The sequence below is a fragment of the Sciurus carolinensis genome, chromosome 13 (genome assembly GCF_902686445.1).
Source record: "Sciurus carolinensis chromosome 13, mSciCar1.2, whole genome shotgun sequence".
Lineage (NCBI taxonomy): Eukaryota > Metazoa > Chordata > Mammalia > Rodentia > Sciuridae > Sciurus > Sciurus carolinensis.
In genome coordinates this window covers 9,281,773-9,306,711 of record NC_062225.1, presented here as the reverse complement: position 1 = coordinate 9,306,711, position 24,939 = coordinate 9,281,773, and the positions used below count along the sequence as shown (strand labels likewise).

Genomic DNA, 24,939 nt, shown 5'->3' with positions numbered 1-24,939 from the left:
AAGGTTCTCCACATCTGCCTAAGCAACTCCCAGACTATATTCAGCACTCATTGTCATTCCATCTCCCAATTCTTCTAGATCAGTTTCTTTGTCACCTAAAAGATGCATCAAAAAGCTACATCTATCTACCTGTCATAGAGTCCAATTCAGCACTGGGATATAGCACTTTCCTTTAGAAAAGCATCAAGGGTGATTATCTGACCAATATGTCACCCTCTTAGCCTGTAACACATAGGACAGGAATCATACCTCTTTGTTCCTCTTTGCTCACTATTAAATCCTCAGAGCCCCGCACGGAGCCAGGCAGAGTAAACGCTATTTCCTATGTGCTGAATGCATTCCTATTACACACAGGAAGGGAGAAAGAACATGCTAGAGTGTCATATTCACACGAAAATGGTAGCCAGAGAGGCTGACGAGGGGAAGACAAGGATTATAATTCAGATTGGGGGTCTTTTCCATGCTCCATTATTTCTCCCCCTCCTCCCAAAGCCATATGCCCCGTCAGCCCATCCATGGCCCACCACGGCAGGGTCTTACCTTCTCCTTCCAAAGCATGCCTCTAAAGCCTGGAATTTCCCCAGCCTGTGCTCATCTCAGGGAAAGCAATGTAACATTTTCTCCCATGTAACCAATAAGCTGGAGCTAGCTTCCCAAAAGAACACCCAGTGACCAAGGGTTACATTTCAAGCCTGGTCAGTGCCCTGAAAGCAGAACAGGGAACTTCACAAACATACACTAAGTAAAGAAAACTAATCAGGAGGTCCTACAGCTCACAGGGAGCTAGTGTTTCCACTAAAAATGTAGGCATGCCCCTTCAGGAAACTGTCACCAGTTCCCGGACCTGTGCCAGGCAGCTGCCAACTAAAAAACCAGGTCCAGCTATATAGGAACCTGTGGCCCCCAAGGGAATCCCTGAGCATATAGGCAGTCACACCCCTAAGGGAGCTGGGAGGCACCAAGGCACCGCGCAGATGTGGTGACTCCAATTGTGAGTCTAATCTGCACTGCCACCCTGAGTAAACCCACACCCACCCAGAACCTGTGTGAGCATTTGGGGGGAGAATTGCTACATTCTTCTTAGCTGGTCTTTCAGCTGTTTCTCTGACTCTCTTCCTCTCTCCACCTCCTGTTACTACCCTTTCCCTTATTTATGGCCCCTTCCTTTTGCCCCTCCTGGACATTCCCTCCATCCCCATGTGCGTCACGGTCCTCTGCATCTGAACCCTTCACTTGCAAGACCCCTGGTGATATGTCAGAGGGTCTTTCCTGAGGTGAGCAAGAGTGACTCTTTCCAGAAAGGACACCTGTACCAGACAAGCAATGGAAGGGAAGTATGGCCAACTTCCCTGGACCAAGTAGAAAACATGCTCTGAGAGATCTGGTTTATGAGGGTCAGGCTTAGGGTTAGCATGGGCTTAGGATTTGAGCAGTGGTGGATCAGTCAGAGGCCCAGAGGCTACAGAGCACAGAGTATGGAGGGATGATTTTGAGCACATTTGCTTGGAAAGCCACGTTGAGAATCAGAGCTTTGATGGTGGGTGAGTCTGAGGTCTTCTAAGAATCTGGGAGAGGAAGGGTATGTCTAACTTTCATTTTCAAAGGACCTTCCAGGACACTGGGAAGGGAATGACGTTTACCTCGAGCTGGGAGCAGCCTGACTGAAACCCAAAAGATTTGCTGATGGCAGCAAAACATGAGGATGCTGAGCTCTGGGGCCTCCAGAATTGTCTGGTCTTTTCCCGAGAAGCACAGAATGGCTGGTTTAAGATGAACTCAGTGACAGGAGCTGTCTGCTAAACCTGATGTCTGAGTATGGTGTTATTCCATGATTCAGGTGTTCCTTTAGTGATAGCACTGCTCTAAGAATTAGAAATTTTATTCAGAAGTGTAAAATGTGATAATTTATTAACACAATTTCTGAGTGACGCTCCGAGTAGCAGTGAGGTATTCTAGCAGGAGCTCCCAGAAGCTCCTGGAGGGAGCCAGCTCTGGATGGAGTGACTGTTCTCCAGCCTGCAGGAAGGCTGAGCAAGGACACCAAGCAGGCTCAGTACTCAGGTCTGTTACCTCGGTCCAGGCCCTGAGATGACTTACGGAACGTGAGGCTCCCCAACCACCTCATTCTGGCCACGCTCCATGAACTGGGCAGTGGTGGAGGTGGGGGGAGCCAGCAGCAGCAGCGGGTTTATTAAGCTGCACTTCTTGCAAGGGTGGGAATGGGTTGGCTGGCAGGACTGAGCCTCTGCTCAATCTCTAGGAACTTCCCACTCTTATCTGTGCAGAAACATACCAAGGGGACCAACAAACTGTGCAGGGACTTTGAGAGGCAAGTTTGAGATCAGTTTCTCTCATGCACGTTGTGTAGGATGGTGTCCTGGGTGTCACAAAGTAATTTGCTCCGGGGCTTGTCAATTCACAGCACATAAACAGATTCAAACAGCCCACACTCAGAGAGAGAGAGAGAGAGAGAGAGAGAGAGAGGGAGAGAGAGACTTTCCTCAGATGGACACATTCAGAGTCTCAGAGTATTTGATTCTCATGTGAGTTGGGGTCCTGGCTAATAATGTCAGGTTTCATCAGACAGGAGTTCCTTGGTCCCATGGGTAGCATTCTTCGGTGGTCTTCTCCATAGCTGCTGGTAAGAGAAGGCTCAAATTTCTGAAGTGCTTCTGCTTTACTAAGCAAGCCCTGAAGTCTGTGGCCGTGTGGTTACACAGGCCATGGATAGTGCCCACTGAGTTCAGCTGACAGTCAGTGTTGGGAACCCCAGTGCAGGCACTGATTTGCTATGCCTGACACTAGCAAGCAAGGGCCACAGTGGGCCACATGCCGGGCATTTCAACAGAAGCCTCAGCAGGCAAAGCTCACCTAAGTCGATTCTGTTGACTGAATTGGCAGAATTTGTTTGCACAGTCTTTGTTCTGCTCAATGGTGGGAGGGGTTCTTGGGCCCTGTTGACAGCTTCCATCTGTTCTTCCTTTGCTGAGCTGCTGTGTGTGCTGCTGCTTTTCAGATAGCAAGGGAAGGAGGGTAAGATGAGGATGCTGTGGAAGGAGCTTGGCCTGTGGAAAGACTGGAGAACATGAACTGGAAGAGAAGAGGAGCAGCCAGACAGGCAACATGAAGAGAGCCTCACCTCAGAGACCACTGCATTGCCATTCTTCACAACCCACACCCACTCCTCGAGGTGCTGAGCTGGCGTGGGCCAGGGGACACATGTCCTAATATGGATAGGAGAGAAAAGAAAAAATCTTTCCTGATACTGAGTTACAGAAGGCAGCTGCCTCCAGTGGTTTGCAGAGATGAGGGACAAATACACTAGAAACCACAGGCTCCATGACTGAGGCCCACAACTTTCCCGTCCCCATTTTCCTCTTGCCAGTTTCTTGGTGAGTCCTGATGAAGATTCCTTTGACCATCTCTGCTCCTGCCACTGTGGCCCTTCAGGCTTGGGTTCTAGTCCCTGGCCCCTCACTGGCCAACAGGGAGACATGGGGCAAGTCACTTAAATGTAACCTTCCCAGTCTTGGTTTCGCTTACGTATATGAAGACAAGAGATGAGCACTGAGCCCCAAGACCATCAGTGTATTAGAGGCCAGCTCAGAGGCGGAGGGCTACATCGGCATGCCAAGATTTGCCTGGGTAACAGGTCTCCAGCCTCGAAGGAGCACTCAGCCCCCTCCTAGCCTCTTCTCACCAAGTACAGACCCCAAAATGGGTCAGCTGGCAGTGCCCACACACAGGTACCATACACCATGGATTACCCCACACCATGGAGATTGGCAGCTCCCTGAAGATCGCCAAGAATATGGCAGCCAGTCCATGAGGCAGCACCTGAGAGCTGACTATTTAAAGTACTGGGGAGCTGTTTGAACTCAGAGTGGGCGCTCCTGAGCGCCGGGGGACTGCCCGGAGGAGGAGGAGGAGCACGGCGGGACGCTTGGTCTGGGAATGACTGCATCAGAACCACAGGCGGTTGCCAGAGGAGGAGTTGTGTGGTGAACTGTTTGAACTCAGAGTTAGCGCTCCTGAGTGCCGGGAGGTTGCCCGGAGGAGGAGGAGGAGCGTGGCTTGTTGTTTGACCTGGGAGTGACTGCATCAGAGCTGCGGGCGGTTGCCGAAGGGGGAGCTGCATGACGAGCTGTTTGAACTCGGAGCAGCTGCTCCAGAACACTGGTGGCCTGCCTGGAGGAGGAGAGCGGTGGGACGCTTAGTCTGTGAGTGACTGCATCAGAACCACAGGCGGTTGCCAGAGGAGGAGGCGAGTGGTGAGCTGATTGGACTAAAAGCAACCACTCCGGAACACCGGTGGCCTGCCTGGAGAAGGAGCGTGGTGAGTCACCTGGTCTCGGAGCCACCGCTCCTGAACACCCGGGCGGCTACCCCAAGGAGGAGGAACAGGGCGGGTCACTTGGACTTGGAGTGACTGCCTAGGGCTACGGGTGGTTGGTGGGAGGAGGAGACCCAAAGTGAGTTGTTTGGACTCCTAGTGACTGCGTCGGAAACCGGGCGGCTGTCCGGAGGAGGAGGTGTGTGGCGGGTCTCTGTGTCTCGGAGCTATTGTACGGGGCTCCAGGTGGTGGCTCAGGGGAGGGGCTGCATAGCCAGGCAATTGGTGCAGAGCAGGGTCCCAGGAGCTAGGTGGCTGCTTGCTGGAAGAGCCGCACAGAGACACGCCTAGGGGCGGAGCGAAGTTTCCAGGGCGGCGGGCAGACTCTCTGGGAGAGGCAGCCTAAGGAGACTCGCCTGCGAAGGGTGAGGCTCCCAGGCCCAGGACGTAGGTCCGGGCCCCTGGGATCGTTGCAGAAGAAGACAGCCCAGCCCAGGGGGTAGTTGTAGATTGAGGGGAACCTCTAGGAGGGCAACTGACTAGCGAGACGTCCACACCGAGTGACTCTTCCCGGCCAGGGGAGGTTTTCCCACAGGGACAGTAAAGTCAGAGACATAGGCACAAACAGGCCTTGCCTCAGCCCACAGCCTACTTCCCCGTTGGATGACCATTGGTCAACAAGTGGAGACACCTCTGCCCACTAGCAGGGAATATACGCCACCTGAGGGTCACCACCCTAGAGAGGCAGCTTCTTCGTGGAGCTTTGCATTATCAACCTCCTCCAAGACTTCAGGCTACTGAAGGATAAGAGGGGATATACTAACAATCTTCAGGGACATTATAAGTTGATAGAGGAAATCTGCAATATCTTAATGACCCACTGATCCCTGAACAATATGAGAAAACAAGGGAAGAAAATGCCCCAAACAAATCTAGATGTTACATCAATAAAATCCAACGACAGCATGGCAGAAGAAATGACAGAAAGGGAGTTCAGAATGTACATAATTAAAATGATTAGGGAAGCAAACGATGAGATGAAAGAGCAAATGCAGGCATTGAACGATCGCACCAATCGACAGTTAACAGAGCAAATTCAGGAAGCAAAAGATCATTTCAATAAAGAGTTAGAGATATTGAAAAAAAACCAAACAGAAATCCTTGAAATGAAGGAAACAATAAACCAAATTAAGAACTCCATAGAAAGCACAACCAATAGGATAGAACAACTGGAAGACAGAACTTCAGATATTGAAGACAAAATATTTAACCTCAAAAACAAAGTTGAACAAACAGAGAAGATGGTGAGAAATCATGAACAGAATCTCCAAGAACTATGGGATATCATGAAAAGGCCAAATTTGAGAATTATTGGGATTGAGGAAGGCTTAGAGAAACAAACCAAAGGAATGAACAATCTATTTGAAGAAATAATATCAGAAAATTTCCCAATTCTGAAGAATGAAATGGAAAATCAAGTCCAAGAGGCTTATAGGACTCCAAATACACAAAATTACAACAGACCTACACCAAGGCACATTATAATGAAAATACCTAACATACAAAATAAAGACAGAATTTTAAAGGCTGTGAGAGAAAAGAACCAAATTACATTCAGGGGGAAGCCAATACGGATATCAGCAGATTTTTCAATCCAGACCTTAAAAGCTAGAAGGGCCTGGAACAACATTTTTCAAGCTCTGAAAGAAAATGGATGCCAACCAAGAATCTTATACCCAGCAAAACTTACCTTCAAATTTGACGATGAAATAAGATCATTCCATGATAAACAAAAGCTAAAAGAATTTACAAAAAGAAAGCCAGCATTACAGAACATTCTCAGCAAAATATTCCATGAGGAAGAGATAAAAAACAAAGAAGCAAATCAGCAAAGGGAGGAATTATCCTAAAGGAACTGTCAAATAAAGGAGGAACCAAGATGTGTCAAAAATTTTAAATATGAACCAAATGACTGGGAATACAAATCATATCTCAATAATAACCCTGAATGTTAATGGCCTGAATTCATCAATCAAAAGACATAGACTGGCAGATTGGATTAAAAAGAAAGATCCAACAATATGTTGCCTGCAAGAGACTCACCTCATAGAAAGAGATACCCATAGACTAAAGGTGAAAGGATGGGGAAAAACATACCATGCACATGGGCTCAGCAAAAAGCTGGAGTATCCATCCTCATTTCAGATAAAGTGGACTTCAAGCCAATGTTAGTTAGAAGGGATAAAGAAGGACATTTCATACTGCTTAAGGGAACCATAAATCAGCAAGATATAACAATCATAAACATCTATGCCCCAAACAGTGGCTCATCCATATATGTTAAACAAATCCTTCTCAATTTTAGAAACCAAATAGACCATAACACAATAATACTAGGTGATTTTAACACGCCTCTTTCACCACTGGACAGATCTTCCAAACAAAAATTGAACAAAGAAACCATAGATCTCAATAACACAATCAATAATTTAGACTTAACAGACATTTATAGAATATACCATCCAACCAAGAGCGAATACACTTTCTTCTCAGCAGCACATGGATCCTTCTCTAAAATAGACCATATATTATGCCACAAAGCCAATGTCAGCAAATACAAGAAGATAGAGACACTACCTTGTATTCTATCAGATCATAATGGATTGAAGTTACAAATTAATGAAAGAGTAAAAAACAGAAACTACTCCAACACCTGGAGATTAAACAATATGCTACTATATGATGAATGGATAACAGAAGATATTAGGAAGGAAATTAAAAATTCTTAGAGGTAAACGAGAACAAAGAAACAACATATCAAAATCTCTGGGACACTATGAAAGCGGTACTTAGAGGAAGATTTATTTCATGGAGCGCATTTAATAAAAGAAGTAAAACTCAAAAAATAAATGACCTAACACTACAGCTCAAAGCCCTAGAAAAAGAAGAACAGACCAACACCAAAAGTAGTAGAAGACAGGAAATAGTTAAACTGAGAGCTGAAATCAACGAAATTGAAACGAAAGAAACAATACAAAAAATTGACAAAATAAATAGTTGGTTCTTCGAAAAAATAAACAAAATTGATAAACCTTTAGCCACACTAACAAAGAGAAGACGAGAGAAAACCCAAATCACTAAAATTCGGAATGAACAAGGAAATATCACAACAGACACGACCGAAATACAAAACATAATTAGAAGCTATTTTGAAAATCTATACTCCAACAAAATAGAAAATTTCGAAGACATCAACAGGTTTCTAGAGACATATGAATTGCCTAAACTGAACGAGGAGGACATACACAATTTAAATAGACCAATTTCAAGTAATGAAATAGAAGAAGTCATCAAAAGCCTTCCAACAAAGAAAAGTCCAGGACCAGATGGGTTCTCAGCCGAGTTCTACAAAACTTTTAAAGAAGAACTCATTCCAATACTTCTCAAAGTATTCCAGAAAATAGAAGAGGAGGGAACTCTCCCAAACTCATTCTATGAAGCCAATATTACCCTGATTCCTAAACCAGACAGAGACACATCGAGGAAAGAAAATTTCAGACCAATATCCTTAATGAACATCGACGCAAAAATTCTCAACAAAATTTTAGCAAATCGCATACAAAAACATATTAAAAAGATAGTGCACCATGATCAAGTGGGTTTCATCCCAGGGATGCAAGGTTGGTTCAACATCAGGAAATCAATAAATGTCATTCACCATATCAATAGACTTAAAGTCAAGAATCACATGATTATTTCGATAGATGCAGAAAAAGCATTTGATAAAATACAGCACCCCTTCATGCTCAAAACACTAGAAAAAATAGGGATAGTGGGAACATTCCTTAACATTGTAAAGGCCATCTATGCTAAACCCATGGCTAATATCATTCTTAATGGTGAAAAACTGAAAGCATTCCCTCTAAAAACTGGAACAAGGCAGGGATGCCCTCTTTCACCACTTCTATTCAATATCGTCCTTGAAACTCTAGCCAGAGCAATTAGACAGACCAAAGAAATTAAAGGGATACGAATAGGAAAAGAAGAACTCAAACTATCCCTATTTGCTGATGATATGATTGTATACTTAGAGGAACCAGGAAATTCCACCAGAAAACTTTTAGATCTCATAAGTGAATTCAGTAAAGTAGCGGGATATAAGATCAATGCACATAAATCGAAGGCATTTTTATATATGAGCGATGAATCTTCAGAAAGAGAAATTAGGAAAACTACCCCATTCACAATAGCTTCGAAAAAAATAAAGTATTTGGGAATCAATCTCACAAAAGAGGTGAAAGACCTCTACAATGAGAACTACAGAACACTAAAGAAAGAAATTCAAGAAAACCTTAGAAGATGGAAAGATCTCCCATGTTCTTGGATAGGAAGAATTAATATTGTCAAAATGGCCATACTACCAAAAGTGCTATACAGATTCAATGCAATTCCAATTAAAATCCCAATGATGTACCTTACAGAAATAGAGCAAGCAATTATGAAATTCATCTGGAAGAATAAAAAACCCAGAATAGCTAAAGCAATCCTTGGCAGAAAGAGTGAAGCAGGGGGTATCGCAATACCAGATCTTCAACTCTACTACAAAGCAATAGTAACAAAAACGGCATGGTATTGGTACCAAAATAGAAAGGTGGATCAATGGTACAGAATAGAGGACACGGACACAAACCCAAATAAATACAATTTTCTCATACTAGACAAAGGGGCCAAAAATATGCAATGGAGAAAAGATAGCCTCTTCAACAAATGGTGCTGGGAGAATTGGAAATCCATATGCAACAGAATGAAACTAAACCCATATCTCTCACCATGCACAAAACTAAACTCAAAATGGATTAAGGATCTCGGAATCAGACCAGAGACCTTGCATCTTATAGAAGAAAAAGTAGGTCCAGAGCTTCAACATGTCGGCTTAGGACCAGACTTCCTCAACAGGACTCCCATAGCACAAGAAATAAAAGCAAGAATTAATAACTGGGATAGATTCAAACTAAAAAGCTTTCTCTCAGCAAAGGAAACTATCAGCAATGCGAAGAAAGAGCCTACAGAGTGGGAGAAAATCTTTGCCAATCATACTTCAGATAGAGCGCTAATCTCCAGAATCTATAAAGAACTCAAAAAACTCTACACCAAGAATGTAAACAATCCAATTGACAAATGGGCTAAGGAAATGAATAGACACTTCACAGAAGAAGATGTACAAGCAATCAACAAACATATGGAAAAATGTTCAACATCTCTAGTAATAAGAGAAATGCAAATCAAAACCACCCTAAGATTCCATCTCACCCCAATTAGAATGGCAATTATCAAGAATACAACCAACAACAGGTGTTGGCGAGGATGTGGGGAGAAAGGTACACTCTTACATTGCTGGTGGGGCTGCAAATTAGTGCAGCCACTCTGGAAAGCAGTGTGGAGATTCCTTAGAAAACTTGGAATGGAAACACCATTTGACCCAGCTATCCCACTCCTTGGCCTATACCCAAAGGACTTAAAATCAGCATATTACAGAGATACAGCCACATCAATGTTCATAGCTGCTCAGTTCACAATAGCCAGATTGTGGAACCAACCTAGATGTCCTTCAATTGATGAATGGATAAAGAAACTGTGGTATATATATACAATGGAATATTACTCAGCCATAAAGAATGATAAAATTATGGCATTTGCAGGCAAATGGATGAAACTGGAGAATATCATGCTAAGTGAGATAAGCCAATCTCAAAAAACCAAAGGAAGAATGATATCGCTAATAAGTGGATGATGACACATAATGGGGGTGGGAAGGGTTAGTGTTGGGGTTGGAGTTGGGTTTAGGGAGGGGGGCAGGAATGGAGGAAGGAAGGACTGTATAAATGGAGGGGAAGGGTGGGAGGGGAGGGGGGGAAGGGAAAAACTGGCAGAATGAATCAAACAACATTACCCTATGTAAATTTATGATTACACAAATGGTATGCCTTTACGCCATGTACAAACAGAGAAACAACATGTATCCCATTTGTTTACAATAAAAAGAAAAAAATAAAATAAAAAAAAAAAAATAAAGTACTGGGCCCTGACCTATCAGGTGCTGCCCACAGTGGTCTGAGAAAAGGTACCACAGTGCTCCACACAGATGCTTCCAAGACCACCCCATGCCCTCAAGATGACTTTCAGAAAGCCCTGTGACCCCCCACAGGAACCTGTCATTACATTACACACTTTAATGATACTGAAATGCACATCTGCTCCCTGTGAGGTGAATGTGTGTGCTTCTGTCACATTCCCGAGGAGGGAGGCCAGCCCTTCCCACTTCTGCACAAAACACACTGAGAATCCTGTGAGACCTCTAATTCCAACAAGTGTTGGAATAAAAGTCCTTATCTCATTTCCAATAACACTGGAAATGAGAGAACAACATCATAGTGACAAGGCTATAGGACAATCTAGATTTCTTTTTTTTTGACAATCTAGATTTTAAGACAATAGTCAAGTCCATTATTTTCTATTTATAACAAAAAAATTACCCCACCCCAATCGGTAAACATTTTTTAAATTTTCATGCTAGGTTTCAGTTGCCCTACCTACCCACCCAAACCCGTGTCTCCTGTGGTTCCAAAGTCCAGGGTCTCCAGTGGTTAATGGCACTTTTTGTGGCATGAGATTTGACAACACTGGGACTGTCCTCAAGGTCAGGTGAGCAGAGAAGTCCTCTCTCTCTGCTCCCTGGAAGGATTGGGTATGTGGTAGGTGAAATGCTCCCACTCACAATCAAGTTGTAAGAGTACAAACTAGAACTTTCCAAGCACAAGTCGAAGATTTAAAAAATCAGCATGAAAGAGGTAGAGAGAAAACAGATGAGTACAGACACTGGAAGACATGGAACCAGATCCCAATGCTACAGAGGAGGAGTCTGCTCCCACGAAAGCAACACAAGTCACTCAAGACCTGGAGAACTTCAGAGAAGAAATGCAGAGTTTGGAGGAGCAGAATATTTTTTGGACAATATCATTTTTACACTTAGTGTCAAAAATTTAAATCGATGACAAAACCTAGTGCTGGAGAGCCTAGGGATCCAGAGCATTCCATTACTAGTTGAATTTCACTCCTCATAAAGCCATTTGGCATTATCTCCAAAAACTCAACTGTCATATAACTTTCGATACAGCAATTTCACCATTTTTCCTGAGAGGATCTTTGCACATGCATAAAGTGATAGATATTATAAAGTTCAGAGCCAAGCACTCTAATTGACTAACTGCATGACTCGGGCCTGACACCAATGCCAATAAACAGTGTAGTCCAAGAATGAATGGCGTTCCGGTTAAATATAATGTAACGGTCTATAGCAATCATGGTGAAGTGCAATGATATAGTTGAGCTTTAGGAAAATATGAAGTGAAAAAAAGCCTAACACATCAGAAACAGTATGACATCCTTTTCATGAAGTTCAAAACTAACATGGAAAAAATATTTTAAATGATACTTATGGTGCGATGACCCTTCACACAAGGAAAAGAAATGACGAGTATGGATTTAGGATGATGGTTACATGGGGGTGGCAAACTAGGGGAGTCGGATAGGAATGGGTGGGGACCACACAGAAGATACGTATGGTTTTCAACATCTTAGCCTTTCTTTTGCGTTCACAGATGATTTAATTACAAATGTTTCAATATGAAGGAAACAAAGAATGAAAAAGTAGAAGTCAACTTTTAGATGGCCTAAATTTCTTTCCTCAGGAAAAAGAGAACACATTCTCTCTTTAAATAAGTTGTATGAAAGAAGAATATTCATATGTCAAGAATGAGCTCTTAATTAAACATTTAAATCCGAAAATAGAAACTTCAATACAGTGGTGGAAAACTCAGAAGCCAATGGCATTTTTTGACAAAATGGAAATGAAAATGAAATTCTAGCTAGCATTCCCAAAAGTCTTGGGCATATTCTGTGGACTGTTTCCTTCAACCTCTAGGGTCAACTGTTTCTTCCTTGCCTGCCTTTGGAACAGACACCATAGAAGCTAAGGACACTTATGTGAAAGAATTCCAACAACAGAAACTACGCTGTTCAACAAAATAAAATCAAAGCACACGTAGAAAACTTTAGACTTCTATTTCAACTTAGAGAGTCAAACTCATACAATAGAATAAAGAAACGTTAAAACACAAAACAATGCAAAAATTTACCTCCCCATCCCTGCAAGAAAGCAAGCCAAAAAAACCAAAGGCCAAATGTTTTCTCTGATAAGTAGATGATGATACATAATGGGGGGGGGGGAAGGGGTAAGAGAAGAAGGGAGGAACTTTGGAAGGTGTAGAAAAAAATGGAGTGGGAGGAGGTGGGAGAAGAAAAGATAGTAGACTGAAAGAGACATTATTACCTCACGTGCATGTATGACTGCATGACCTATGTGATCCTGCAATATGTAAAATCAGAACTGGAGATTACACTCTATTTATGTATGATCTATCAAAATGGATAAATGCATTCTACTGTCATGTACAACTGATTAAAACAAATAAAATAAAATATTAAAACAACAATGATCTGTAAGGAATATTGAGGGAATTACTGATACTGCTGGTTATGGGTAAGGAGTTCTGCTTCCTCAAATGTTGAAGTTTAAACCTGAGAGAAGCACGTAGAGCAGGTTGCATTGAAAGGTAGTAACGGTGACTTCTCCCGGAAGGGAGAAGGGGGCCATGGCTGGTGTTCTGGTATCCCAAGAAGTGAGAGAGCCCTGCCCCCTTTTATAGACTGAAGTTCCTTTGTTCTCCTGCTCCCTCCCACTGTTATCTCTCTCCTTTCTGCCTAAGTGGTCAGGCCCAGGAGATGCTGGTGGGGTGGCCAAAAGGTAGGAAGCAGATAGGCAGGGAGCAGGGCCAAATGGAGTGATCCAGGCAGGTAGCAGCCCAGGGGGCGCTAATTAACAACTTCCTGTCTGAAAATTCGGGGAGGGGTAGTATAAGCAGGTAATTTTTGTAAACAAAGGACTCTGAAGACAGTGACATTCCAGTCTCCCAGGGTGGTCAACAACTCCCTGGATCCAAACTGGCCTCCATTGTCTCCATTTGACCTAATTACCTATTCTACACTACCTGCCTGTCCTTAATTCTGGCTTCTTTACCAGGGAAAATTGTAAGCTCATCCAACAGATTTTAGTGTAGATTTTCCCTTATGGAGTGGACTTAAAGGAACAGGGTACTGTGAAAGTTTACATAGAAGAGCCTGCCACTGTTGTTCCACACGTGGGTGGTGCTGCTTCCGTTCTTGTGTGAAACCCGCAGCTTTAAAAGCCTGACAGCAGGTAAATGTTGCCCGCTTCTGTTTGGGGCTTATGACAGAATCAGACCAGTCATACTGGCAACAGACTTATCTGTTTTCTTCTGTCATTTTCCATGAGTGTATTTCCTGTCCTGTTTAGATTTATAAGCAAAACCTTGGAAACCAATGGAATAATTTTTTTGTTTATTTGGAAATCATACAGAAAACACAACTGGTATTTTTCATGAAGAAAATAAATTTTGTAAAGTTTATTTCCATCTAAATAAAATGTGGATACTAGTTTTTTTTAAAAAAGAAGAATATCATCGTGCATATTGCATGTCACTAGCCTGGGAAAAGATACAAATTCAATCTTGAAGTGCATTGTCTACAGAAAGCCTAAGTGTCACTTTCACACTGTCCTTCACTCAAGATCATAAATGGGCATGTCATGCATCAGGACCCACCTGAACTCAGTAGGCTTCCCCAGCAATCCTACTGAAGCAAGGATTCCTGAAACACAACACCCAGACGTTCTGACTCAGGAGCTGAGCCTTGGTGCCAGAGAACCTATATTTGACAGCATCCCCCTGATCTGAGTGCAGGGATCCCCTGAAACATATCGAGAAACAACCTGCACCCAAGCTGCTGGAGTTGTAAGAACCTGCAAGATTGGTCCTGTCACCTCCTCAATGACATAACTGTCAACATGGAACAGGTCCCATCAAAATCTGTCTTGCACCTTCACCACCACCAGGAAAAAGTTAGTCTTCCCTAAAAAAAAACATTCATAGCAAAAGCTAGCTGTCCCAGATGAACATCTGGACATCAACCTGGCAAGTCCCTCAACCTTCAGTCCTTCTCCTTCCCTTTAACTTTATTAACTGCACCGTCTCCTTTCACGTGGGTTTCTGAGCAATTGTAGGTTTTTTGTTTTTGTTTTTGTTTTTGCAATGCTGAGGATCGAACCCAGGGCCTTGTAGCCTACAAGGCAAGCACTCTACCATCTGAGTTATCTCTCCAGCCCAACGGTAGGCTTCTTAAAGCAGGGATGCTGATGTGGTTTGATGATCCTCCAGTGCTGGCACAGGACCTGACACATGGACACCATTTTACAGTGTTCATGGAATGAAAACCTGCATGCTCTGGTCAGGAACGTGAGCACAAAAAGTCACCATCGGCCCTGTCCAAGACTGTCAGATGTCCATGCAGTGGCAGTTTGATTCAGCCAGGATTTGTATTATTGCCTATGTCCAATGTGCTTGGAAGACATAGAAATGGGAGAGGATGAAGTGACGGTGTCTGTAACAATGAAAAGGGGAGGAAGCCCAGAGGGCCAGGCTGAGTTGATTCCTCATTTGGCAGGTGTGTTTCATCTACCAGAAACGGAGGAACAGGTTTATGTCTCATTATATTTAAAACAATTGAGACAAAATGTTTTGAAACTATTCTCAGAGACTCACTGGAGGGAAAATGGGTCTTTTTCATACTCATTTGTTATTATTTTATTTTTATTTGTTATTGGTTCTTTTCAGCTGTACTTCACAGCAGAGTCCATTTTGATATAATTATACCAGTGTGGACTCTATCTTGTTCTAATTAAGTCCCCATTCTGGTGGATGTGCATGATGGTGAGATTCCCCATGGTGTGTTCATATATGTACACAGGAAAGTCATGTCAGATCCATTCCACTGTCTTCCATTTTTTGATTCCTGTCCCTTACCTTTATTCCCCTTGTCTATTCTACTGAAATTTTATTCTTCCCCTCTCTCCCTGCCCCCTTATTATGGGTTAGCTTTGATATATAAGAGAAAGCATTTGACCTTTGGCTTTTGTGGGGTTGGTTTATTTTCCTTAGCATAGTCCTCAGATCCATCCAATTGCTGGAAAATGAGATAAAGTCATTCTTATTTATGGCTCAGTAGTACTCCATTGTTTATATAGACCACATTCTCTTTATTCCTTCCTCCATTGAAAATATACTATAAAGCTACAGTAACAAAAACAGCATGGAATTGGTCCCAAAACACACAAGACCACGTATGGGACAGAATAGAAGACACAGAGAAAAACCCACTACTCTATAGTTTCTTCATACTAAACAAAGGTTCCAAAAGGATACATGGCTCAAAGGATAGCCTCCTATTCAATACATATTGCTGGGAAAACAGGAAATTCACACATGTAATAGAATGAAATTTAACCCCTCTCTCTCACCCTGCTAAAAGTGGATCATGACCTGGGTGTTAGAGCAGAATCCCTGCACAGTATAGAAGACAGTGGACACTTAAACTCCAACCTATTGGCTCTGGAACTAATTTTCTTAACAAGATTCCTGAAGCATGAGAAGTCAAATCAATAATCAATATATGGGATGGCATCAAACCAAAAAGCTTCTTCCCTGCAAAGGAAGCAATCAACAGTGTGAGGAGAGAGCCTACAGAATGGGAGACAGCCTTGGCCACCTGCACCTTAGCTGCATTTTGAAACTTCTGCAGGGATTTCAGGTCAGTCAACATAAAGAGGAGTGAAAGTCCTCTGAGTGGAGCAAACTCCTCAGGATAAAGGTGCTCCGTGTGAATGGCTTAGAAATGTTCTGCAAATCCTCTGTCCTTGAGGCCTGGAGACATTATCTTGTTATAAGAACCTTGGGTACTAATGGACTCCAAGAAGCAAGCAAGTTATGTGATCTGCACTTGCGCAAAGCTAACTGTACTATGGAACCTGGGTAACTTGATATGACCCTGGAATTGAAAATAAACTGGACTGGCTTTCCCATGAGAGCCACTTCTTGCTCTTCGCCATCCCTGCTCTCCCCTTAACCCTTATAGCTGGACCCCAATTAACCTTCACTGCTTCTTCCCTCCAACCCCACCCAAGGCAAGCACTTCGTGCTCCAGTTGTTGTAACACAGGAGTTTGGTGTGAAAGAGTGGACGATGAAATCTTCTCAGTTGAATTATCATTTGTCTGTGGATTCATGAGTTGGTTTCAAGTATTATTACACTTCCAAGCACATGGATATTTAAAATCAGCTTGCTGGCTTTCTCCCTTGATAGCACTGTGATAAGCAAAGCGGTATGAAGCCCATCGTGTCCTGGTGCGTGTGTGGCCTCTGTTGACCACTGCAGTTGTTCCACGTGGGCTTGTTTGGAATGTGTCCTTCCCAGAGGTTGGATGCAGTCAGGTTCAATCACACACCAGCTATGCTTTCACCCCTCACTTGCCTTATCTTCCTACTGAGGCTTTTGTTTCTATGCTTGTTTTCATTTCTCTTTTATTGTTTCTAGGTTTGTCTTATCCAGCAATGGCTAAGATACAGGTTAACATCTCCTGCTCTGATGATGCTTTTGACCGGTTGTTTCAAAAATTTAGAAAATTGTCACCATTATTTCTTTGAATATTCCAGTTGTTACTAGAGTGTCTCATTCTGGCACATAAATTCATTCTATTTTCCTTCTTCAGACATGTTTGCTTATGGCTCTTGCTGCCTGTTCAGTTTTTCAAGTATCTTCTCCAATTCCGTAGAGTTATAGAACATTTTATATTGGTGTCCCTTACAATAGCTGATCTTTGTGGATCTCTTGCTGCCTTGCATGACTTTTCATGCTTGATGTCTCCTCTCCTTGATTTTGAGTAATTACTAATCAGGACTCTATCATTTTCTCTGGAACTTGATGGAAAGATAGCTTTGGAGCCTGAGTGAAGTTGAATTCTTTTGGGTGGCCTGTGGTTTAGTGGGGCCTACCAAATTGGGACTTGTTTCAATTCCACACTGGGACACCTTGTACTTCCTATTCTCCTGGGTGCTCACTCCCACCCGTGTAAATACACCCACCTCCAAAAACACCTTTATAAGGTAGCTTCACATCTTCTGGGTGGGGGTCTATTTCTCCTTGGTCCTTATGCTCTGGTGGACACTTCCAGGAGCTGTTCTATGCAAGACCATTTGACATGTCCTTTGTTGCGAGTCCTGTGCAGCCCTCACACATGCTCAGGTGCTCCAGGGATTCTGCACACCAGCCCAGGCAACAATAGGCTTTCATTCATTTTCAATGCTCTACAGATTCCTAGATGAGTGACAGTCATTATTATTAAATGTAGAATTAAAAAGACATATGTATGGTATATGTCACGTCTCATCTGAAAAACCAAAATCTGAAATAATCTACAAGGAGAAAATTCCACACCTGATTGCAGGGCAGTGTTCACAGTCAAAACACACCTGCACTAAATACATTGCGTAAAATTACCTTTAGGTTATCTGTAAAGATGTGTGTGGGTCAGACGTGGGTTTCATCCACAAGGCTATTTATGTAATTAAGAATATTCCAAAATCATAGAAATCAGAAACCTTTCTCCCAAGCATTTCAGGATAAACAAAATCAACATTTCTATCTATCTCTTAGTGTGTGTGCTGGAGTGTTTATGTGTCTTCATGCGCGTGAGTCTCATGAGATCCAATATTCCATTTCTCCCATTGGAAATTGAGTCAGAAAATGCAATCTGCCATATTCCCAATACCAAAATGTCACTTTGATCAAATGAAACATTCTTTCATCTAGGGTTGGATGTTTCTACTAGGAATTACTGGTAAAATGAGTAGATTCAAATCATCAAAGTCGAACAGATTACAGAAAAATTATATTTTAAAAAGTACAAACAGTTTAAACAGCAAATATATACTATGGTGAGAAACGTGTTACTAAAACTATACATAACAAAGACCTAAGGACAAATCATATATGGAATGGATGACTTCAAAATGTCGAGCCAACATTTTAGAAATACATCTCAGTGATCATCGATCATGTGATGCTTCAGCACTGCCCAGAGAGACAGGAGCAGATTCTTGTCCACAGGTTCCAGCGGTGACCTCGCACCTGAGTTGCCTCATAAGAGGGAGGTTGGGGAGGGATCCAGTCATCATTTTCCTCCTGAGGGTAGGTCCTCTTCCTCAGGACAAAGTCTCTCCTGACATGGGGATTCATCGCATAGTAAACATTCGTGTTCTTTGGAATCTTCATTTCTGGGGAGAGAGGGGTACAGGTTGGATAGGTGGCAGTTGAGACGTGCAGAGCAGGACACCCCAACATCTGACAGCCTCTGCCAGGAAAGGCCTGAGCCACAGCCCTGAGAGCTGTCCAGATCAGCTCCAATACCACCAGACACATCCTCAACCGTCCTCCCAGGGGAAAAACTAGGTCTAGGACATCACATGACTCATGCCTGTTGCCTCCAAAGGCTTTGGGCTCCAGAAGATCACAGTTCCTCTTTTTTTTTTTTTTTTTTTTTTTTTTTTTTTTTGCGGTGCTGAGATCGAACCCAGGACCTTGTGCTTACAAGGCAAGCACTCTACCGACTGAGCTATCTCCCCAGCCCCCACAGTTCCTCTTGAATGTGCCAAAGGATACCCCTAAGGATTGCATCTGAAATCTCCCACAAAAGACTCGTGTGCTCAAGGTTTCACCCCCAGTTCAGCAAGGTTCACTGGTGGGTTTGGGGGGAAGCACTCCGTGATGAGTGCTCTGATGTGATCATGAAATAGTCAAGATGAAGACAACACTAAGCAGTGGGAGAAAATGGAAGGAGATTGGGCATGGATGGAGGAAGACCTGAAGAGGGAGAGGCCCTCAGCACACATATATCTTTGCTGGGGGCTCCTCTTAATCCTCATTCTCCTAGTAGTAGTCCTCCTCTTCTTCCCGTCTTTCTCTCCTTCCCTCTCTCAGTCTCCTTATCTCCCATTCTATCCCCTGGTTGGCAAGTGCTCCATAGCTTGCAGGTGCCACACCCTCTGCCACTATGGACAGCCTCAGTTCAGAACCACATGGAAAGCTATGAAACCCAGAGCCAAAACAGGAGTCCCCTGCTAAGTTATTTTCCCCAAGTATTTGACAGGGAGGAAAGTATGACCAACTGAGACACCTCGTGTTAGCCATGTCCTGCCATTTTTGCTAGCCAGCTCCACGTGGACCAGGCATCCTACAAGGGAGGCCACATCCCAAATGCTGCCCTGCTGAAATCAATCATTCCAAAGACCAGGAAAGGGACTGCTTCAGGCCCACATTTTGCTATGGTCCAGGGATGCAACAACCCCCAGTGGGTTTCAGATGGCTAGCGAATCCTTCTTCTGAACACCTGTCTCTGCAACCCTCCCCTAACAAAGTACAATTTGGGTTTCGATATGTGTACCTGTGCTATGAATTTCTGAGCCTACCAAGGCGTTAATCTTCCTCATCATGGCTCCCCACCATCTGATTGTCCCGCTTACTGTGCTGTTGGGAGATGATTTGTCCCAGCTCATAGTCTTCTGGGTCCTCCTCCATCAGCAAGTGATATTCCAGGGCCCTGCGAATGACGGCAGGAGACCTGTCATTGCATGTCACCTGCATCAACGTGGGAGATAGGCCTTGAGGAAATGGGCCTTGGGGTGGCTACCCAAGAACAGTGTCAGGGACATTCAGGGGGAAGCTCAGCTCTAAATACAGGGGCACCATCATTACTCACTACTCCACTACCTGAGGTTGGCCTCCTGGTAATCGCCTGGGGCCTTCCTCAGTGCTATGACACCAATCCTCCTACAACAGTCTGCCTGGCCCTGCCATTGCCCTTTGTGGAGCCACATTTCACTCAGGGTCAAAGGACGCCAGAGCCTGGGTAGAAAAATATTCATGCCACCACGATGGAAGGAATGGACCAGTGGCCTCCTCTCTCCCAGGGCTGTTGTGGAATGCAGGGTGAATTTGGGGGTGGCCAGGCAGAAACCCAAGAGAGTTTGGTTGTGACTGCCAGGGCACAGAACACACTCAGGCAGAAGACCAATGATCGCCATGAGGGCTCCTGGCCTCCAGAGGCTCAGTACTGCCTGGGATGGAGGAGGACACTTCACTCAGCCAGGGTGGCATGGGAATGGGCCCCTGTACAGCGCCTCCCTGGGGGCGGAGTGTGCTCCATTCACATGAATATCGCTACTACAGCGAGACCCTCGGCGCCCTGTTCAAGGGGTAGGAAGAATCTGGTGTTGCTCTCCTCCTCCATGTGCACCAGCATTCTCCATCCCACACAGCATAGCCTGCATCCTGCATCCTGCATGCTGTCCTTTTCTCACCTTCCAAGACCTGCCCCTGCACTTCTGGTCTGCACACTGCCATCCAACACACACACTCCCTCACAAACGGGCGTGGAAATGGTCGCACTCTCCCTCAACTCAGGTCAAGCCCTTAACAGTGACCTCTCTCTTCTTTATTCCCATCTCTCTTTCCTGACCATTGAAAAACTCCCAATTCAAGAGGGCAAGAGTAGCCCATGGTATGGGATTTGTGTTTGCTCCCTGCCCTGGGATAGCACCAGGGGACACCTCTTCCGCCAGGCTTACCAGGACAGTCTCGCCATCCTTTGCACTCTGCTGCTCTAGCCTGATGTTTATGAGGCAGCTGTCTTTCACCTGTTTCTTGGACCGGGGCCGTGAGCATCTGCCCATTATGCATCCGATGGCCCTGGATTTCTTCATGTGTTTTGTGGCCATGGGCTTGGGCCTAGCCTTTTGAGGAGCGATGTGACTGGAGGCTGGGCTGATGTTACACACCATGGCTGAGGCCTCAGAAGTTGATTCTGACAACTGTGGGGGATGGAATATCAGCAAAGGCCAGAAACTGACGGCCACCCCCACCTGTCAGGGTGCTCTATTGGCATTCTAGAACATATGTCCAGAGACTGAGGTTTCTTGTCTCTTTGTGTGGATTTAGAAGAGCACCTGGAGAGCAAATAAGGTGGGTGTTTACCTCTTTTCCCTGGACCTTGGCCCTCTTCTTGATGGGTCTCTTTCTCAAGATAAAATAGTACTTTACTTGAGGGTTCATGGAGAAGAAGATGACTTCATGGTCAGGACTTTTATTTCTAGAGAGAGAGGTGTAGAGATTGGTAGGTGACACTCAAGGAACCTACCACAAGGCACCCCCAACTCCTGAGAGTCTCTCCCAGGTGAGGCCTGAGCCACATTCTTGAGAACCCTCCACTCCAGCCACACTTCCACCAAATTCTTCCTCAATCAGTCTTCCCTGGAGAAAGCTGATGCACCGGATCTAAACCAAACTAACCTCTTTCAGTGAAAAGCATCCTGAACCAAGGAACTTCTCAGTTCAGGTTGGACCTGCCCAAGAGACAGTGCTAGGGTTTGCAGCAGGATTTCCCCCAAAGCCTCACGTGCTTCATCTTTTCTCCCTAATGCACCAATGTTCTCATGGGTTTGGGAAGCATTTGATATTGGGTGCTTTGACCTTGCCAGTGGACTAATCCATTCATAGATGAATACACTAATGACAGATGTACACATTAGCAGTGTTTGGGAATGGAGACAATTCCACCCGAGCAGGTCTGTGCCCTGAAGGCCTATATTGTTTTCTAGGTGAGCTCTCCTTTGTCTTGTGTTTTTCATGATCTGCCTGTTTTGGTATTCTTCTGCTTGTTCTATTTTTCCTGCATTTTCTTTTACACCTTCTTTTTTTCTTCATTCTATTTTAATTCTTCTTGTTCTTCCACTTGTTTCTACTCCGTCTCTTCTTTCTTATCCCAATTCCTCTCCTGATCCTCTTCCCACTCAGGACCATGCATCTCCTCCTCTTCCTCCTTCTCCTGGTTTCTCTTAGTTGGCCATGCTCTGAGCAGCACAAATGACCACACACTTCTGCCCACATGCAGCTTCTGTTTGGCCAACCCAACAGGGAATCAGTTCTCAATGAATGGACAGTTATGAAACCAGGAGCCAAAGTATAATTTCTTCCTGTCTTCAGAATTGTCACTGTCATGAAAGCCTGCCTAACAGTGACCCCCATTTTGTCCATGCTTGTACCTGTAGTAATGACCACCTTCAACTCAACCAGGCTTTCTACAATTGAGGACACGTCCCCAAAGTTTTTGAATGTAAAGGTTTCCAAAGTCCAGGGGAGGATCAGCATTACTGCAACCCTCCTGCCATATCCACACACACCATAATACCTAGTGGGTTCCAGGCAACCCGCTCGTCCTCCCTTTGGACATCATTTACACACAATCCTCCACTGGACTGGAGCCTGCTTTCAACAAACGCTGGGCTGGGTGTTTCTATTTCTGATATCACTTTAATTACCTATCAATTGGAATTCCCTATTTTTTCACTAATCTTGTACCAGGGATTGAACCCAGAGGCACTTAACCACACAGACACATTGGCAGCCCTTTTTATTTTGACACAGGTTCTTACTAAGTTTCTGAGGCTGGTTTTGGACTCCTGATCCTCCTGGCAGTCACCCAAGCCACTGAGATTCCTGGCCACTGCCACCTAGGCCGGCTCCTTGGAATATCTTGACCTCAGTCTTCCTTGTGTGTAAGACGTGGTCAAACTAACCAGCCTGGTGTGGGAAAATGTGAGAGGACTGATCACATGTGCCCTGGAGATGGTGGGATCTACTGTGGACAGAATGGGATCATAAATGTTATGAGAGTCTGTCTCATAAGAGAGGAAATGGCAATGCCATTACTTCCCAATCAGCATTGTGACCTATGTGCTTAGGATGCCCTTATTTGATGCTGGAAGAGATATACCAATGAGGATATTCCGATCTCTTTTGGACATGGGCATCCAGGAACAGAGGATTTGAAAATTTTCAAAAATGAAGAAGAAATAAAAACGCACACAGGCTGTGTGCTGGCTTTTCCGTATTCTTGACTGAGTCCTGTCAGCAGCGGCTACAATACGGACATTTTTCTCAATAGGCAGGACTTCTCGTGTCCTACACATGGATTTGAACAGGTGCTGCTTCAGTCCACATCAGTGCTGATCCCACACGTCGCCCCTGATGTCCTCGTCTTACTAGGAAGGAACTCCTTTCAGTGAGCCACAACCCAAACTGCAGCTGCAAGTACCCTCTGTTCTTTGTGCCTCATGGATATGAGCTTTGCAGTGCCTGATGAGGCCCAGAGGAGGACACAATTTTGGAAGGTTCAGCAGCCCCTGGGGCAGCAGGGAGAACCTGCCCATATTATGCCCGCCATCCTTGCAGTTAGTTTTGTGCAAAAGCCCACCACACTGGCTGTGTTTTCCGGCCAAGACACACTTCCTGTGGCCTGGGAATTATCCTGGGCCCACTGTGGGTCATGTCTCCCCACCATCTGATCATCCCACTTACTCTCATGTGCTGACACAATGTACAGTAGCTCAAACTCTTCTGGATCCTCGTCCTTGGCGAGAGTTGCTCTAAGGCCCTGTGTATGATGTCCAGGACCCTCTCTTGTTAGGTCACCTGGATCAGGTTGAGAGAAATGTCATGAGACAATGGGTTTTGGAGTACCACTTCAGAGGAGAGTGCTAAAGGACATTCAGAGACACCTCAGCTCCATAGAAAGGTGCCAACTTGTTATCCTGCTAAGTGACAATGGCCTCCTTGTATTCTCATGTTGTCTTGTGATGTGCTATTAGACCAATCCTGGTACAAATGTCTGCGTGTACCTGCCATGCCTATGTGGGGACACATTCCACTCAGGGAAAAAGGACCAATCTGCCCGGGTGCAGACACAATTTCATTCCACTAAGATGGAGGAATGGGCCCGTGGCCTGTATGCCAGGTGAGCTCTGGGATGCAGGCTGCATCTTTGGTTGGATCAGGAAGATAGCCTAGAAACTTTGCAGCTGACTGCCAGTATACAAAACAGACTCAGACACAAGCACAAGCCCCTGACTGCTTAATGATAGGCACGAGAGCCCCTGGCCTCTGGGGCTCAGCGATGGCCTGGTTGTAATGCAGTCATTGAACATGTCTCCTCTGCAGCTGGACACCTGGAGAATGTGCCTGTGTACTCCACTTCCATACAAATTGTGCCAAGAAACCCTTTAGCTCCCTAATCACCAACATGCAAATGTTGACATCCCCGGGATTTGGCGTGCACTTCAGGTGACACCAGCCCCAAAATATCACACTTTATCCTGCTAAGGAGGACCCATTCCTCCCTCCAGTGGCAAGGCCCCTCCTGCACAAATGAGAAGTCACTGCTACCTCCTCTGCTCCAACCTGCCACCGTATAGGACTCAGTCGTCAAGAATACCGTGGTATAGACAGTGCAGCCCGCACCCTGGATATTTCTCTGATCACAGCGTCCCCAGAGCTTGCTTTTGTACTTCTAGCCTGCAAACCCCACAACGCACAGTCCCACACACACCTGGAGCTGGGCAAGCTCTTGCTCTTCCTCCTCTCAGGGGAAGCCCTTCACACTGACCTCTCTTCTTTTTGGACAATACAGCCTGTGGTGTTTCCTGTGCTTTCTGCTCCCACAGAGTGGGCACGCAGGAGACAGCCCTG

The 24,939-nt window shown here is 44.7% G+C and overlaps 1 long non-coding RNA gene across 1 annotated transcript; it reads right to left on the bottom strand.

Moving 5' to 3' along the window:
* Positions 1-18,309: 18,309 nt before the first annotated feature.
* Positions 18,310-24,014, bottom strand: LOC124962722 (uncharacterized). The gene is made up of 4 exons (XR_007104564.1): positions 23,773-24,014; positions 21,391-21,505; positions 19,881-19,957; positions 18,310-18,635 (listed from the first exon to the last, which is right to left on the bottom strand). It is a non-coding gene; the product is annotated as an uncharacterized LOC124962722 (long non-coding RNA).
* Between the last annotated feature and the right edge of the window lie 925 nt (positions 24,015-24,939).